General features: G+C 31.3%; 1 protein-coding gene across 1 annotated transcript in view; it reads left to right on the plus strand.

Moving 5' to 3' along the window:
* The first annotated feature begins 527 nt into the window (after positions 1 to 527).
* The window catches only part of LOC111695981 (chaoptin), a 114,197-nt gene continuing 99,373 nt past the window's right edge, over positions 528 to 15,351 (plus strand). Inside the window, exon 1 of the mRNA XM_023465479.1 lies at positions 528 to 609. The gene's annotated coding sequence lies outside the window, so the exon portion shown is untranslated. The remainder of the gene's footprint in view (positions 610 to 15,351) is intronic.

Genomic DNA, 15,351 nt, shown 5'->3' on the forward strand with positions numbered 1-15,351 from the left:
TTGAAGCACTATCTTCAGGCACTTGTTGGTTTGAAGGATTACGACGGACTGTTGTTTCCTCTGTTCCATCTTCTCCCCCCCCCCCCCCCCTTCTACCCATTCACCAAGGTCGGGGGAGGGGGGGGACGTCAACAATCCGCGCACGCGCGGTGTTCAGTATCTTACTGTGTGTAGTGTGCATATACGTGGTGTTTTACGGGAAGAGCGCCTCGACCAATATGACTGTGGTAGAGGGGGTGTGTAGGGGTAATAGAGTGGGCGGGACATCTGCAAAACTGTCAAGCTCACAAATTCATAAATTAAAGTGATTTTAACGGCCTAATTCAGTAGTTTTTTTCAATACGCGCGTTGACAATAAGAGCGTATAGAGTTCCTTTATATCCTTAGAAACCGGTCGGACGCGCAGGGCTTTGTTTTATTTCTCATCATACGGGGTGAGGTNGGAGATTTGAAAACAAATAAAAAATTAAACTGTAAAAAAAACGTCAAAACTCTATTTAATAAAAGTGAAAATAAATTTCAGTGAAAATTTAGAAACCTAAACCCCCTTGCAGTCTGCAGAGTTCCACTGTGTTTCCCTGTATATGAAGTGGTGAAATCATCAGAAAGGTAGGATTTGTCTTGTACTCTTGTTTTTAAAACAATATTTTTCTTGTGCTCTTGTTATCAAAATAATATTTGTCTTGTACTCTTGTTTTCAAATCAATATTGGCTTATCTTCTTGTTTTCATAATAATATTTGCCTTGTATTCGTGTTTTTATAGTAATATTGTCTTGTACTTTTGTTTTCAAATTAGTATTTTTCTTGTACTCTTGTTTTCAATTTAGTATTTGTCTTGTACTGTTGTTTTCAAATTAATATTGGCTTATCTTCTTGTTTTCAAATTAGTGTTTAAGTCTAGTACTCTTGTTTTCAAATTAATCTTGTCTTGTACTCTTGTTTTCAAATTCATATTTGTTTTGTACTCTTATTTTCAAATTCATATTTGTTTTGTACTCTTGTTTTCAAATTAATATTGTCTTGTACTCTTGTTTTCAAATTCATATTTGTTTTGTACTCTTGTTTTCAAATTAATTTTTATCTTGCAATCTTGTTTTCAAATTCAAATTTTCCTGTACTCTTGTTTTAGACTATTATTATAAATTTCGTTTAAAAACTCAATTATTTTTAGTTGATATTACGGTGAAATTAAATAAAAATGAACAAATGAAAAGCTTGTCATCTAAATCCATTAAAAATGTCTTAGATACAACAAATTAACCTTGAACTATACCATAAACCTTCTTACTTTTAGCAAGTAATTATTCGAGAAAGGGGCCAGTTTTTAGATTTACCAGCTCTCAGTCAGTATTCGATATTTTTACAATTTAAACTCTTATTCACATACTGATTTTTAAATGCTTTTATAATAAATAAAAAGCTTTTTTTCGAGATAGCCCGGAAGGTGAGATATTCAACTAAAGATTTTGCCAATTTTTTACCTTGTTTCGTTAAGTTGTTATGCTTATTAATCGTCTTTTAAGATAAAAAAGTTCGAATTTTTCACGCAGAGGGGGATGTTTTTACGTAATGGTCCCATTTCCTTAACATCGCGCTATTGAAGGAGATATGGGTCAGTTATGTTGGCGATAAATAATTATAATTATCTTGAAAGGCTATAAAATAAAATAACATCCCGCATCAATTAAATGGTACAAGAAATATTATTACAGTTGGATAATGTTGGTCAAAAGTGGCAAACTTTACAACATCCAGAGTTTTTTTTATCGCCCCCCCCCCCTCTTCAACATGATCTTCCTCCTTATGTAGAAAAATAAACAAATTCTAATCTCGTTGAATAATTTGAGACATCTATAAAAAGAATTGCATTTTCTTATCTAAAAGAAATAATGTAAAAGTTAATTGTAAAAGATCCTTGGAATTAACATATTGCAGATTGCAGTTTGCAAAAACACAAAGATTAAAGGGACTGTAAACGTAATTTCAAAGAACCCTACGATATCAGAGTGGCATGTCAGATTCATGACGGTACCAATTCTACCGAAAATCTGCACGACAATTAAAAAGATGTAGTCGTGTTTATATCTTTCAATGTGTTGAATTCTGAACATTTTCTTCATGGTCTCTGCATCCCATCTCCGCAAGTTACATTGAGAGAGAAACCTCGATTTATAATGATAAATAGAAAAATAGAAATATTTTCAAAATTTTGTCAAACGTTTTAAGGTTAGCGTTGTGAATCTGAGATGCCCTCTATAAATGGAGAATCATTTGATAATACTTTTACATTGGCGTCAAACCTTATAGAAATCCAACGTATAGAAACCGCTACGTATAGCAACATGGCGTATTTTCTTGGAGAACATTTTTATATTTTTGAGAAATTAAATAATCAGTGTAAAGTAGATATAATTTTCATAAAATCCTTTCATTTAAATGGTAAAACGGAATTTTATGAAATCATATTCGCATTACTGGAGAACTTTTTAATACTTTTGAGAAATTTTTTCTTCTGAAAATAAAACTGTAAAAAATAAATAAAAATTTTTAAATAGTAAATGCAAATTTATGTATAACCATATAATCATTCATAATATGTTGTCAGTACATAATAAAATCTGGGGGACCTTAAACACAATAGAGAGCAGTACAAATGTACATATTAAAATATTTTGCTCCTTTAATGTCTGGGTATGTTAAAAAAAATAGAAATTATGAAAATGATAATGATAAGCTACAATGTTTTACAAAAACGTTTAATGCTCAAAATATAAAAAATGTTCTCCCGGAAAATACCTCATGTTGCTAAACGTTGCTGTTTCTATACGTTGGATTTCTATAAGGTTTGACGCCCTTTTACATTCCCTTTAAACATTAAGATAAACTTCTATAAAATATGTATCTAAAATTTTCAGCTAAAAGAAGAAGTTGTTGATAAGGTTTTAGAAATGCATAAAACAATCTTGAGAAAGTGTACGGCACGGTGCATTGGATTTTTTATTGGTACAAAATGCTTTGCACGTTTTTTGTTGTGAAATTAAATAGTGACGTTTATTTATTGGGTTAATATTTGTACAATCTAGTAAGAATCTTTATTTATTTTGGACAATTAAAACGTTTTTTTTTGGATTAGAATAGGAGTATTTCTTTTTTGAGACAATTTTGAGCACGTTTTTTGGGATTAGAACAGGAGTATTTCTTTTTGTGAGACAATTTTGTGAGCACGTTTTTTTGGATTAGAAGAGGAATATTTCTTTTTTTGAGACAATTTTGTGAGCACGTTTTTTTGGATTAGAAGAGGAATATTTCTTTTTTTGAGTCAATTTAGTAAGCACGTTTTTTTGGACTAGAACAGGTGTATTTCTTTTTTGAGACAATTTAGTGAGCACGTTTTTTATTGCTACACTCAATAGACTAATTAAAAAATAGTTTTTGTTTCTTCAGTTGGTTAAAAACATTTCAAAACTAAGCGAAAAGTAATTTTGTTGAATTTATAAATGCACTAATAGAGAAGCGTTCAAGAAATTGCAGAAAGATTTGGAATTTAGTTAATTCTATTTAATATTTTGATTTAAATTGCATAAGGGAAAACGAGGTAGATATCTGCAGTCAAAAGAAAAACTGAAAATGCATCTGAATCGACCGTGGAAGGATTTGCAGTGCATATATGGTGAAATAAAAATCTGAAAAGCCGCAGAAGAAAAGTAAAGAAGGAAATTCAAAATATTTCTAAACCAAAACTTCATTCGATTAAAAATCATTTTTGAAAATGTAACAGTTTGTTTCGACATTTCTTAATTTATCATTGATTTATTATTGATTGATTATAGAGAATTCCTCTCATGTTTATTGAGACTCCCTCTCATGTTTATTGAGAATCACTCTCATGTTTATTAAGACTCCCTCTCATCATGTGTGTTGAGACTCCCTCTCATGTTTATTGAGACTCCCTCTCTTGTTTGTTAAGACTCCCTCTAATTTTTATGTAGACTCCCTCTTATGTGTATTGAGACTCCCTCTCATGTGTATTGATTGAGACTCCATCTCATTTTTATAGAGACTCGCTCTCTTGTTTGTTAAGACTCCATCTCATGTTTTTTTTTGACTCCCTCTCATGTATATTGAGACTCCCTCTCATGTGTATTGAGTCTCCCTCTTATGTTTATTAAGACTCCCTAAGAGTGTTGAGACTCCCTGATGTTGATTAAGACTCCCTCTCATGTGTATTGATTGAGATTCCCTCTCATGTTTTTTTGAGATTCTCTCTCTTATTTGTTGAGACTCCCTCTCAAATGTATTGAGACTCCCTGTCTCTAAAGACTGAACTTGACAATTACGCAGTATGTAAACTATGTTTAACTAGGGGAGTATGCCTTGATAGGGATAGATACTAAATGTATTAGGGCAAAGAAAAAGTCATCGTTTGCGTGGAAGCAATCTAACCTTGAAAATCCAGTTTTTTCAATAAGGATGGGTTTAAGGGATTATTGCTTAGTTTCGGAGCTAACAATGCTTTACAAAGATCATTCTTCAGTTGACATAAGGGATTATTACTTATTGTTGGCGTCAATGTTGGGTTAAAGTGAGATAAAGAGATTGTGACCTAGTTGTGAACCAAATAGATTATCATCAAGTATGTTTCTTTATCGTAAAGACAAGGAAGGGTTTAACTTCCAAGGGATTGTTTCCTAAAGATGAGATGCAACACTTTCACATAATTCTGCCCCTATTCTCCTTCTCTCTTTAGGATACTGATATTATGAACCTGATTTGAGTCTATGATAGTTTATGATAGGTTGGGAATAAATTCTCCCATGTTCAATATCATCTAGTCAGCTTAGCACCACCAGGCCCTGACAACTCCAGACGCATAAATATCATGTAAAGGAACCCACGTCATTGACAATATATATATTGGAGAGGAGGGGCAGGTATTGGAGGGAAGGTGGTATTGGAGGCTGAGGACGGTTATTATAATGGAGGTGCGGGTATTGGAGGTAAGGGATGTATTAGAGAGGAGTACACTGGGTATTTGAGGCAAGGGGCATGTATTGGAGGGGAGGATATAAATATTGGAGGGGAGAGGTAGGTATTGAACAGAAGGTGAGAAGGTATCGGAAGGGGTTTTGTATTGAAGAGGTTTTGTGCATTCGAGGAGGTGGGTATTGAAGGGAAGTATTGGAGGTAGATTGCAAGTTAAGAGTGAGGGTTTTTACAATCGCTGTGTACTTTATATATAAAAAAGATAAGATATTGGAGAGAAAAAAAGAAAATTAGTTTTTGGAATTGATAATTAAACTAGAAAGTAGAAACTGAAGGTAAAGATTTATTAAATAAATAATATTTAAAGGGAGTGACCGGCAATGTATGGTAGTAGACCAGAGATTGTAGTACTGTGGAAAAAAATTTTAGGATTCATTTGAGACATATAAAATGTTTTAGTGATGTATAATTACCGAATTTGAGCGCAAAGTCTATGTTCAAATCATCCGTTTGGGTGGTTACGTTTTGAGAATCGATTTTTTTTAATTATTAAATAACGACGGCGAAAAATGTAAAAAAATTTGCAGTAAACTAATTAGTTCTTTTGGAACAGAATGATAAAATAAAAATTAACTCATATCATCGAAAATTACATGTTTATATTTCTCAATATAAAGGAATTGAGTCTTTGACACAACCCTGATTTTCTAATCCCTATATCCTTGCTACCTCAATTCGTAGACCTGCGATATTTCACACTGTGACTTAGTCATTTAAGATAAAATAAGCTAAGTTCGAAATATCAAAGGTCTACACCATTAGATGGCACAGATAAAGGAATTAGACAAGTTGGGTTTGTGGCAAAGACTCAATTCCTTTGTCAACAAAACAATGTTGGAATCAATTGTTTATGTTTCATCATTATATTGAATTTCTTATTCTTTACGAATTTGTTTGCAAAGGAATTGAGTTTTTGTCACAAACTCTGATTTTCTTATCCATATATCTGTATATATATATATATATATATGCATTTCAATGTCGGAGACCTTAGATATTTCAAACTATGAATTATTTTAGATCACATAATGATAGTTTGAAATATCAAAGGTTAAAACCATCAGGTTGCAAAGGTATAGCGATTTGAAAATCATAACTTGTGGCTAAAACTCAGTTCCTTTCTTCAAATTCTTCAAATGTCGTCTTTTTAATAAAAATTACAACGAATCTACAAAAAATGTTTGTGAACAATGAGAGATTACAGAAACTGATAACTGAATAAGATTACTTATTTTCGATGATAAGAGTTAATTTTTATTTTATCAACTTGTTCCTAAACAACTAATTAGTTCACTGTAGAATTTTTGTTACATTTTTTGTCGTTGTTTTTAATTAATTTTTAAAAAATCAATTCTCAAAACGTAACTATACCCAAATGGATGATTTTGAAAGTCAAGCTCAAACTCAATAATTATACATCATTAAAACGTTTTATATGTCTCAAATGAATCCTAAAAAATTTCTCCACAATACTATATTCTCAGTTCAACAACCATACATTGCCGGTCCCTCCCTTTAAAGAGGCTGTCGTTGCAATTTTAGGTGACTCCATTTATAAAAAAGAATGTCCGATATAAAACTGTACTCTTAATACCTTTAATTATGATCAAAAATATGGAAGATATGTCGTCATACAAAAGTGTTTAATTACTATAAATTCCCCAATATGCATTAAAAATATCCATGTCACTTTTGTAGGATAAGCCCTAATTGAAAATAATTAGTTTTAAAACAGAGAAACATGGATATATAAGTCATACTTTAGGGTACCGTTGTGAAAGAAGATTCCACTCTAAGAAGGAAAGGTCACTTGAAATAACGAATCTGTCCCTTTAATTAAAAAAATACAAAAAGATGGAGTGTAAGTCTAGACTGGTTTGGATAACAATCCTTCCATAATTTAATATTTCTTCCAAGTTCCCACCACTCAGGTTACATCCTATAATCTCCCTTCTCTCTCCTCTACCCCGTCCCTTGTCATTTCCTAGAAACGCCTTCGTGCCTTCCCACACTACCGTGACCACCCCCCGGCCTTACACCCATCCCATTCAACCCAACGTATTCCAGCTGCACCTCCCTGTTTAACGGTTGATTAAAACGATTAATTTTCCAACTATTAACTAATTACTAGAATTAGAAAACTAAAACCAATTGTTGCCATCTCTCTCTTTACGTAAACGGGGAGTATAATTATTTGTGAATATTTAAATCTTAAATATTGAAAGGAAAACAATTAAAAAATGTGAAAAAGTCGAAAAAATCAAATCTAAAGGATTTGTATTATAGCATTTGCATTGGTTACCGGCCAGTAGGTATTCTCGAAAACAGGAAAATATACTAAATTCTAAATCATTTTTGTTCAATTTATGAAGAAAAGGGTCGAGTGTTTATAGTAAAAAGTTGGAGAAAAAACTGCTGATCGACCAGAAATATCCAAGAAGACATGTCTCAGGGAAACCATCAATCTTTCTAATGTTAAATGTAAAATTTCTCCAGAAATTAAGTTTGCAAATAAAATATGGAAAAATAATGTTGTAATGCGTGAAAATGGGTTCGAAAGTGAATGCTCACTCTAAAATCATAACAGCGGAATGAAAATGCAATTGTACACAATTATACAAGTACATGAATTGACATTCAGACCGGTCCAAATCAAGGCAACAATATTCAGATTTTTGTGTAGCACAATACGGCATTTTTGCCGTTAATGTTATTAACAAGATAATCTATGTCGTTTTCAAAACATCGATGGTAAAAAATTCGAGAAAAGAATTGAGTCTATGCCACAAACCATGATTTTCTTTTCCCTGTATCTTTGTAGCCTGATGTTGTAAAACTTTGATATTTTAAAATTTAATCATTTGATGTGACAGAATTAATAATTTGAAATATTAAAGGTCTACGGCGTTGGGTTGCAAAGATATATTGATTGGAAAGTCTGAGTTTATTGAAAGAACTCAGTTCCTTTCAAGGTTCATTATTCCAGTAAAAAAAAATATATTTTTTTGTTCTGAAACAAAGTAATCGAGCCTTTGCAACAAACTCTGATTTTCTATTTTCTTTATCTTTGCTACCCAATGTAGTAAACCTTAAATATCTCAAACTATGAATTCTGTTAGATCGAATAATCTATTTTTAAAAATATCAAAGGTGTACATGACACCTTCAAGTTACAAAGCTATATAGGGATAAGTAAATTTGGGTATGTGACAAAACTCAATTTCTTTCTTTAAAGATGTTTTTGTATTTTTATTATTATTATTTTCAAATATACTGTCTGATTGTATTCTTTTATGGGAAAAAATATTTTTATGTTTGCAAAAACTGAATAAAACAAAATTCTTTATTTTTTCACCCCCTGCCTTTTAGGTTTTATTATTTTTTTTTCTCTAAAACTTTGTTATTGTTAGATCAAATAATCTAAACTTTAAGCACTAAATGTCTAGCCCATCAGATTGAAAAGAAGTAGGGATTAGAAAAATTTCACTTAATTCCCGGTAAGATTAATTAGTTTATTAAAAATTCAAAAACATTGAATAAATCAAAAAAAATGTTGTCCCGAAACAAATTTATTGAGCTGCCTGAAATCCTTGACCGGGAAATGTTCTCCGAGATTATATTCAAGACACAGTCTTTATATTCAGGCCTTTATTCAGGCCTTTATTCAGGACTTACATTCATCCTGATGCATCTAGCTGGATTTATGGTTTCCAGGGAATACAGGAGGACATATCGTTGAAGCTATTAATCTATAAAATAAAACAAGACCATAGTATATATGTTCCCTATAGCCGGCCAAACGGCTGGCCGAAACTTTTTTAGGGAACCCAAAGGTATCCCGGGGGTGACAGGCTAAAAAAAAATTTAATTTCATTTTTTGTCCGGGCATTTTGTCCTAGTAAGGTATAATAAAGGAGTATGGACAATGGATCATGTCAAACAAAAATAAATTGGACGTAAAATTGAAATTTTTTAACAATAACTCCTCTGATTACAGAGCTTTTGAAACAACAGAAATGGTTTGAATTTCAAATATGTAACTGAAAAAATTAGATGGTCTCGTAGTTGTAAGTAAACTCAAAACCAGAGGAGCTAAGGGGTCACAAAGTCGTACCAGTGATGTCGCATAAATTTGACTTTCTCCTTTTGTCTAGTTTGCAGTGCAGATTAGATGGGACTGGGTTGAAATAATTTCTGTATAGAGTCTTAGACTCAGTGTACATGCAATAGCAAATCCAAAATATTGTGAAAGTTTTATTATTACAGACTAAAAGGGTCTGCAGAAGTTATTTTAAGTGACACAAAGAAAAAAGTGGCATATCCGGTTCACAACGGTAATTTTTAACCCCGTGAATGACTATGAGTAACTATGATGATGAGGGGAATATCGTCAATTTTCTCTTTTACAATCCTGAAAATTTACTTTATTTTATGGGGAAACTACAATTAAAAAAAATATTACGGATATCTCATTCACCTGTAGATCTAAAGATTTAAAGGGCACCGTTGTGAATCGGTCTCAGTATAAATGTATAAGGTATCTTAAAATTTATATACAGTCTCTTTATTTGTAAAACAATAATTAGAGAAAGTAATTGAGTTTCTAGTCCTATATCTTTGCAACTTGATGTTGTAGACCTCTGATATTTCGAACTTTAAGATCTGTTAGATTAAATAGTCTAAGTTTGAAATATAAAAGGTTTACATCGTCAAGTTGCAAAGATAAAGGGATTATAAAATTTGAACTTGAGGCAAAAACTTAATTTCTTTACATACAAATATGAATATTCTATAATTCATATTTGTACAGTGCACAGCGTACACCCCTCACTTACCTTAATATATGCCATTGTTACATTTCACAAGTGAAATATTGAACAGCTTATTCTCTAGATTCAAACATAAAAGAAATTTTTAACTTTTCGGATTTTCTGAAAATAGCAAATGCAAAATCTGCCAAAAGTTGGCAACTTATTGACATTTTGTCTAAAGAAGGTTTTCAGGACATATTTCTCCTGTCAAAAATATATGGAGAAAAATGAAAATATGCTTTTCTGTCTTTTTAGAATCCAATACAAGGACAAGGTTTAACACTTTTCCTAAAAGGAAGGAAGAAATATTAGTATTCAGTCCTCTGTCCCCTTTCAACTTTTTACAATATTTACAACACGTAAAAAAACTTTATTTTGCGAAAAAGACCCATTTTTCGCATAATCAATAAGATTACTAGTTATAATAATTAGAATCATCATATTATCATGATCGTTTTTAACCTATCTCGATCAAGATTGCCATATTTTAAAATAGAATTAAAAAAAAATAAACATTAATTTTGTGTATTTTTGAAATAGGTGCTTGGGAATTACTGTATTGATTATCAAATTTATTCTTATTATCAATATTATTAATACTAGCCTTATAGGGCGCTTCGCGCCCATCTTCTAAATTAATTGTGAACATGTACTCTTTGTGTACATCGTAAAACAAAGCAAAATAGTTTGCGGATTTTCACAAAAAATTTCGTGGATTTTCAAAATTTTTTAAAAATTTAATAAAGATCGAATTTTGATGGAGACAAATATTTGAAATTTTGATCATTCATAAACCTTCCCTGGGGGCTTCGTGCGGTCCCACAAAAAATTTGGGCCCGATCGGTTCAGCCGTTTTGACGTTTATTGGATACAAAAAAAAACAGACACCCAGACAGACAAGCCAAATTCATATATAGATTGTTAATGTCATTGATAACTTTGCTCGCCAAAGATTGTCAATTATAGAATATAATTCAAAGAAAATAAACATTTTAACATTTTGTGTATCTCAACTTGTGTATTTGAAAAAGGTCAAACTGGAAATTACTAAATTGATCCAGAATTCTCAAAATTATTCTTATTATCAATTTTAATATTATTGTTAATATGTCATTTAATAACTTTTCTTGGTCTAGATTATCAAATTATAGATTATATAGTTCTTAAGAAAATATATCTACTTTTTGTTCTATATTAACTTGCATGTTTATCATTAATATTAAATTATTGTTGTTAATATTATTGACAATTTTTCTCTAAACAATTATTATCTCAGAAAGAGCATATTAACGATTTTTCTAAACTATGTTTTATGGTTTCCATTTAACACAGCAGGAGTTTGTGGAGATTGAGATATTAAATTTCTAAACCTAAATCTAAACTGGTCCTTTCATTACCTTCGTACATTGCTTATTATTGTACATTAATAACTTTTTTCTGATCCTTGCACATAAATAAGGATTGTTGGGAAATAAAGTATTATTTATCAAATTCTCCTCAATTTGTCAAGGTTTTATACTTTCCACGCCGGAGAGATTCTGAGGATTAGAGGAAAAACCTGACCGGGATAGGAGAGGGGGGATATAAATTTTACAGAGGGGGATAAAATATTTTTCCCGGATAGGGGGGATATAAATTTTACAGAGGGGGATAAAATATTTTTCCCAGATAGGGGGGATATTAATTTTACAGAGGGGGATAAAATATTTTTCCCGGATAGGGGGATATAAATTTTATAGAGGGGGATAAAATATTTTTCCCGGATAGGGGGGATATAAATTTTTCAGAGGGTGGATATAATTTTTTTAGAGGGTGGATATAATTTTTTTAGAGGGTGGATATAAATTTTACATAGGGGATAATAAAATATCTTGCCAGGATAGGGAAGTATAAAATTTACAGAGGAGTGATGTAATATCTTGCCAGGATAGGTGGATATAATATTTGACTGAGGGAGAATAAAATATCTTGCCCAAATAGGGGGTTATAAATTTTACAGAGGGAGGATAAAATATTTTGCCAGGATAGGGGGATATAATATTTTACATAAAATATGATGCCAGGATAGGGATATCAAAATTGGCCCATTTTAAATTTTTACCTGGACATAGCTCAGTGTTCAGAAGAAAAAAATGTTCTCTTATTCAAATAAGATTTCATTATTTCGAAATATTTTCAATCGATCACTCGATATTTTCTCCAACACAGGGGGTGAGGAATGAATAAAAACCCGGCATTAAACAAATAGTAGATATAAAAAAGAATTAAGTGAAGGAATAAAAATAAAATAGGATTACAAAGATTAACTAAACTAAATATTCGAATTCACACTATTTAGTTTTGAAATATCAAGTAGATCTAAATATACAGTATTTATCATATATTGAAGCCTTGTAAGTTAATTTACCTTTTAATAGAAAATTGATATCTTACTTTCCTTTCATTGAATATAAACCTTACTCCCCCCCCCCCATTAACCACTACGTCACTTACTCATTTCACATACCCCTGATCTATTAAATAATTTTTTTAACTTCTTATGGATTCGAAAATTTCTTAATCTAAGAACATTCCCGTGATTCTCCCGAGTTTCCCAATCAAAACTCGAGGCAATGAAAGTTTGTTCATGAGTGATGTCCTGACATTTTTATTTCATATATAAACTAGCTTGAGAACCTAGCATTGTCCAGCTGGTACTCATAGTTATTTCAGCTCTTTACCCAAGCTTGATCGTAAATTACTCACTCAACATAGAATCTCAAAACCAAGCTAAGAACATTCTCGTGGTTCTCCCGAGTTCCCTAGTTAAAACGTGTGGCCAATCGGTCCAAGGGTTCATGAGTTATGATCAGACCAACCGGACAAACAGGGAATATATTATGTACTATGTAGATTTATAATATTCCTCTTTAAATTGTTTGTTTTTATTAAATTATTTGTTAAACCTTGTTCAGATTCTAAACTTTGTATGTTTTGACATTTTTTAAATTTTTTTTTCATAAAGGTTTTAATCTAATTCACAATATATGATACAACCGTTATGTATTGGGCTATTTATATTTTTTTCGGTAAAAATTTTGATTTTTATCTATCTGTCTCTTTAGCATACTGGGTTTCCTATGAATTTCAATATCAAAAGAAGAAAAATGAAAAGAGAAATTAGATTTCCTTTGCCATAGATATAATATATAATGTATGTAAGTGTAAACATTGCCATATATAAAACATATGATGTATGTATGTATAAACTTTGCCATAGATATAACATATAAGTATATTTGTATCCAATCCATATGTTTAAGCCACTGGAAGATTGTTGAGAATGGTTAGTCACTGTGTGCAGGGCAGGTATGCAGCGTGAAAGCTTCGTTCGTTTGAAGAAAAAATAGATGAACATTGTACATAGTATACATGTACGCAGATTATATAAGATTAAGTACACCTATACGTAGATCACAGTAAATCTAAATATGTTGATTATAGTACGTATTGTTATACCATATAAAGATTATTACAATTGCGTTCGTAGATCATGGTACATTTACGTTCGTAGATCATAGTACACGTACGTTCGTAGATCATAGTGCATTCACGTTCGGAGATCATAGTGCATTTACGTTCGTATAGATCATAGTGCATTTACGTTCGTAGATCAACGTACATTGCGTATGTATACTAAATTTATGTATATAGATCATAGTACGTTAACGCAGATTATAGTACAAAACGACGATTATAGTGCATAACGTTGATGTAATGTACCTACATTCTACATTCATGTTAATGTTGATGTTTTGCACTGTGAAAAGTCTAAGTACCCTCTTTGTACTTATTGTACATGTGTAAACGTACCTCTCCCTTAACATTTCGAGTACAGTACAAAACCGTTGCAGTACCAACGGTAATGTAAACAGTTACTATACATCTAGCTATCCTCATTCAGTTAAGAATGAATAAAATATATATAATATATAATTTATATGATTTGAGTTTTCATATTGTCTAATTATACAATTGTTTAATGATGATAATTATTATAATCTTTTTATCCAACCTTTGTACTGCTCCTTAAGCCATATCATTAAACATATTAAAGATATCTATCTATCTTTTCCTCTTCATTAAAATTACTGTAAAAGTATTTTCAATTGACCCTCCGTTAATATAGTGGCATAATCGATTCACAGCTGTACCCTTAAAAACTTTGCCGAAGAAAGAATGATCTATAATTTTCTTGGAGGAAATTGTGAGAATCAAAAACTTTTAAAGTTATATCAGATAAAGGTTTAACGTTGGAATCATGCAAAGAGCTCTGTGTAAATGGAGGGTCACTTGAAGCTTCAACAAGGGTTCCTTTAAGATAATTACAAACTTTTAATATTTTACGATGAGATTGTATGTCACAAGTTTGACATTTCTTCTTACTAAAAATCAATCCTTTATCATTAATTAATGACTAACTTCTAGGCTTGAAATTCCATTAAGAGGATATAAATACTAAATACTTTCTTCTTCCGTTTACCATGTAGTCACGCAAGAAATTGAAATTATACGTACACCGGGTTTCCCAAAAAATGGCAATAAGGCAGTTTTGAAGCCTTTTCACGGACAGTTATTTACATAATTGTTTAATGTGTCTCTAAGAAAAACCTTAGAACTTTTAATGCACATCATGAATAACTTTTAGAAAAATTATTTTTTCAAAAAATGCCAGAGAAAGAAGGAGAAATAAGGAGAAATAAGGAGAAAGAAGGAGAAAGAAGGAGACAGAAGGAGAAAGAAGGAGAAAAAAGGAGAAAGAAGGAGAAAGAAGGAGACAGAAGAAGAAAGAAGGAGAAAGAAGGAGAAAGAAGGCGAAAGAAGGAGAAAGAAGGAGAAAGAGGGAGAAAGTAGGAGAAAAAAGTAGAAAGAAGGAGAAAGAAGGAAAAAGAAGAAGAAAGAAGGAGAAAGAAGGCGAAAAAAGGAGAAAGAAGGAGAAAGAGGGAGAAAGTAGAAGAGAGAAGGAGAAAGAAGGAGAAAGAAGGAGAAAGAAGGATAAAGAAGGAGAAAGAAGGAGAAAGAGAAAAAAGTAGAAAGAAGGAGAAAGAAGGAAAAAGAAGAAGAAAGAAGGAGAAAGAAGGAGAAAGAAGGAGAAAGAAGGAGAAAGAAGGAGAAAGAAGGAGAAAGAAGGAGAAAGAATGAGAAAGAAGGAGAAAGAAGGAGAAAATAACATCTTATTCGATATTTAAACACGTCAGACTAACTTGTATCTACTGCTAGCGTACACTTTTTTAATCAACTCTTGATTATCGAATATCGAGCGAGAGTTTTAATAATTTAATAGTATGGTAATATTTTATTTAATAACAATGTTTTTATCATTTTTTAAATCTAACAACCAATGCAAAATGTTTATGTTTGCCTTTCTGATTAATAAACTAATTAAATCATTAATTAATTAATTAATTAATTAATTAGTTAATTAGTCCCTGATGCCTGGTTTCCTGGAGTACTTGA

The sequence above is a fragment of the Eurytemora carolleeae genome, unplaced genomic scaffold (genome assembly GCF_000591075.1).
Source record: "Eurytemora carolleeae unplaced genomic scaffold, Eaff_2.0 scaffold171, whole genome shotgun sequence".
NCBI lineage: Eukaryota > Metazoa > Arthropoda > Copepoda > Calanoida > Temoridae > Eurytemora > Eurytemora carolleeae.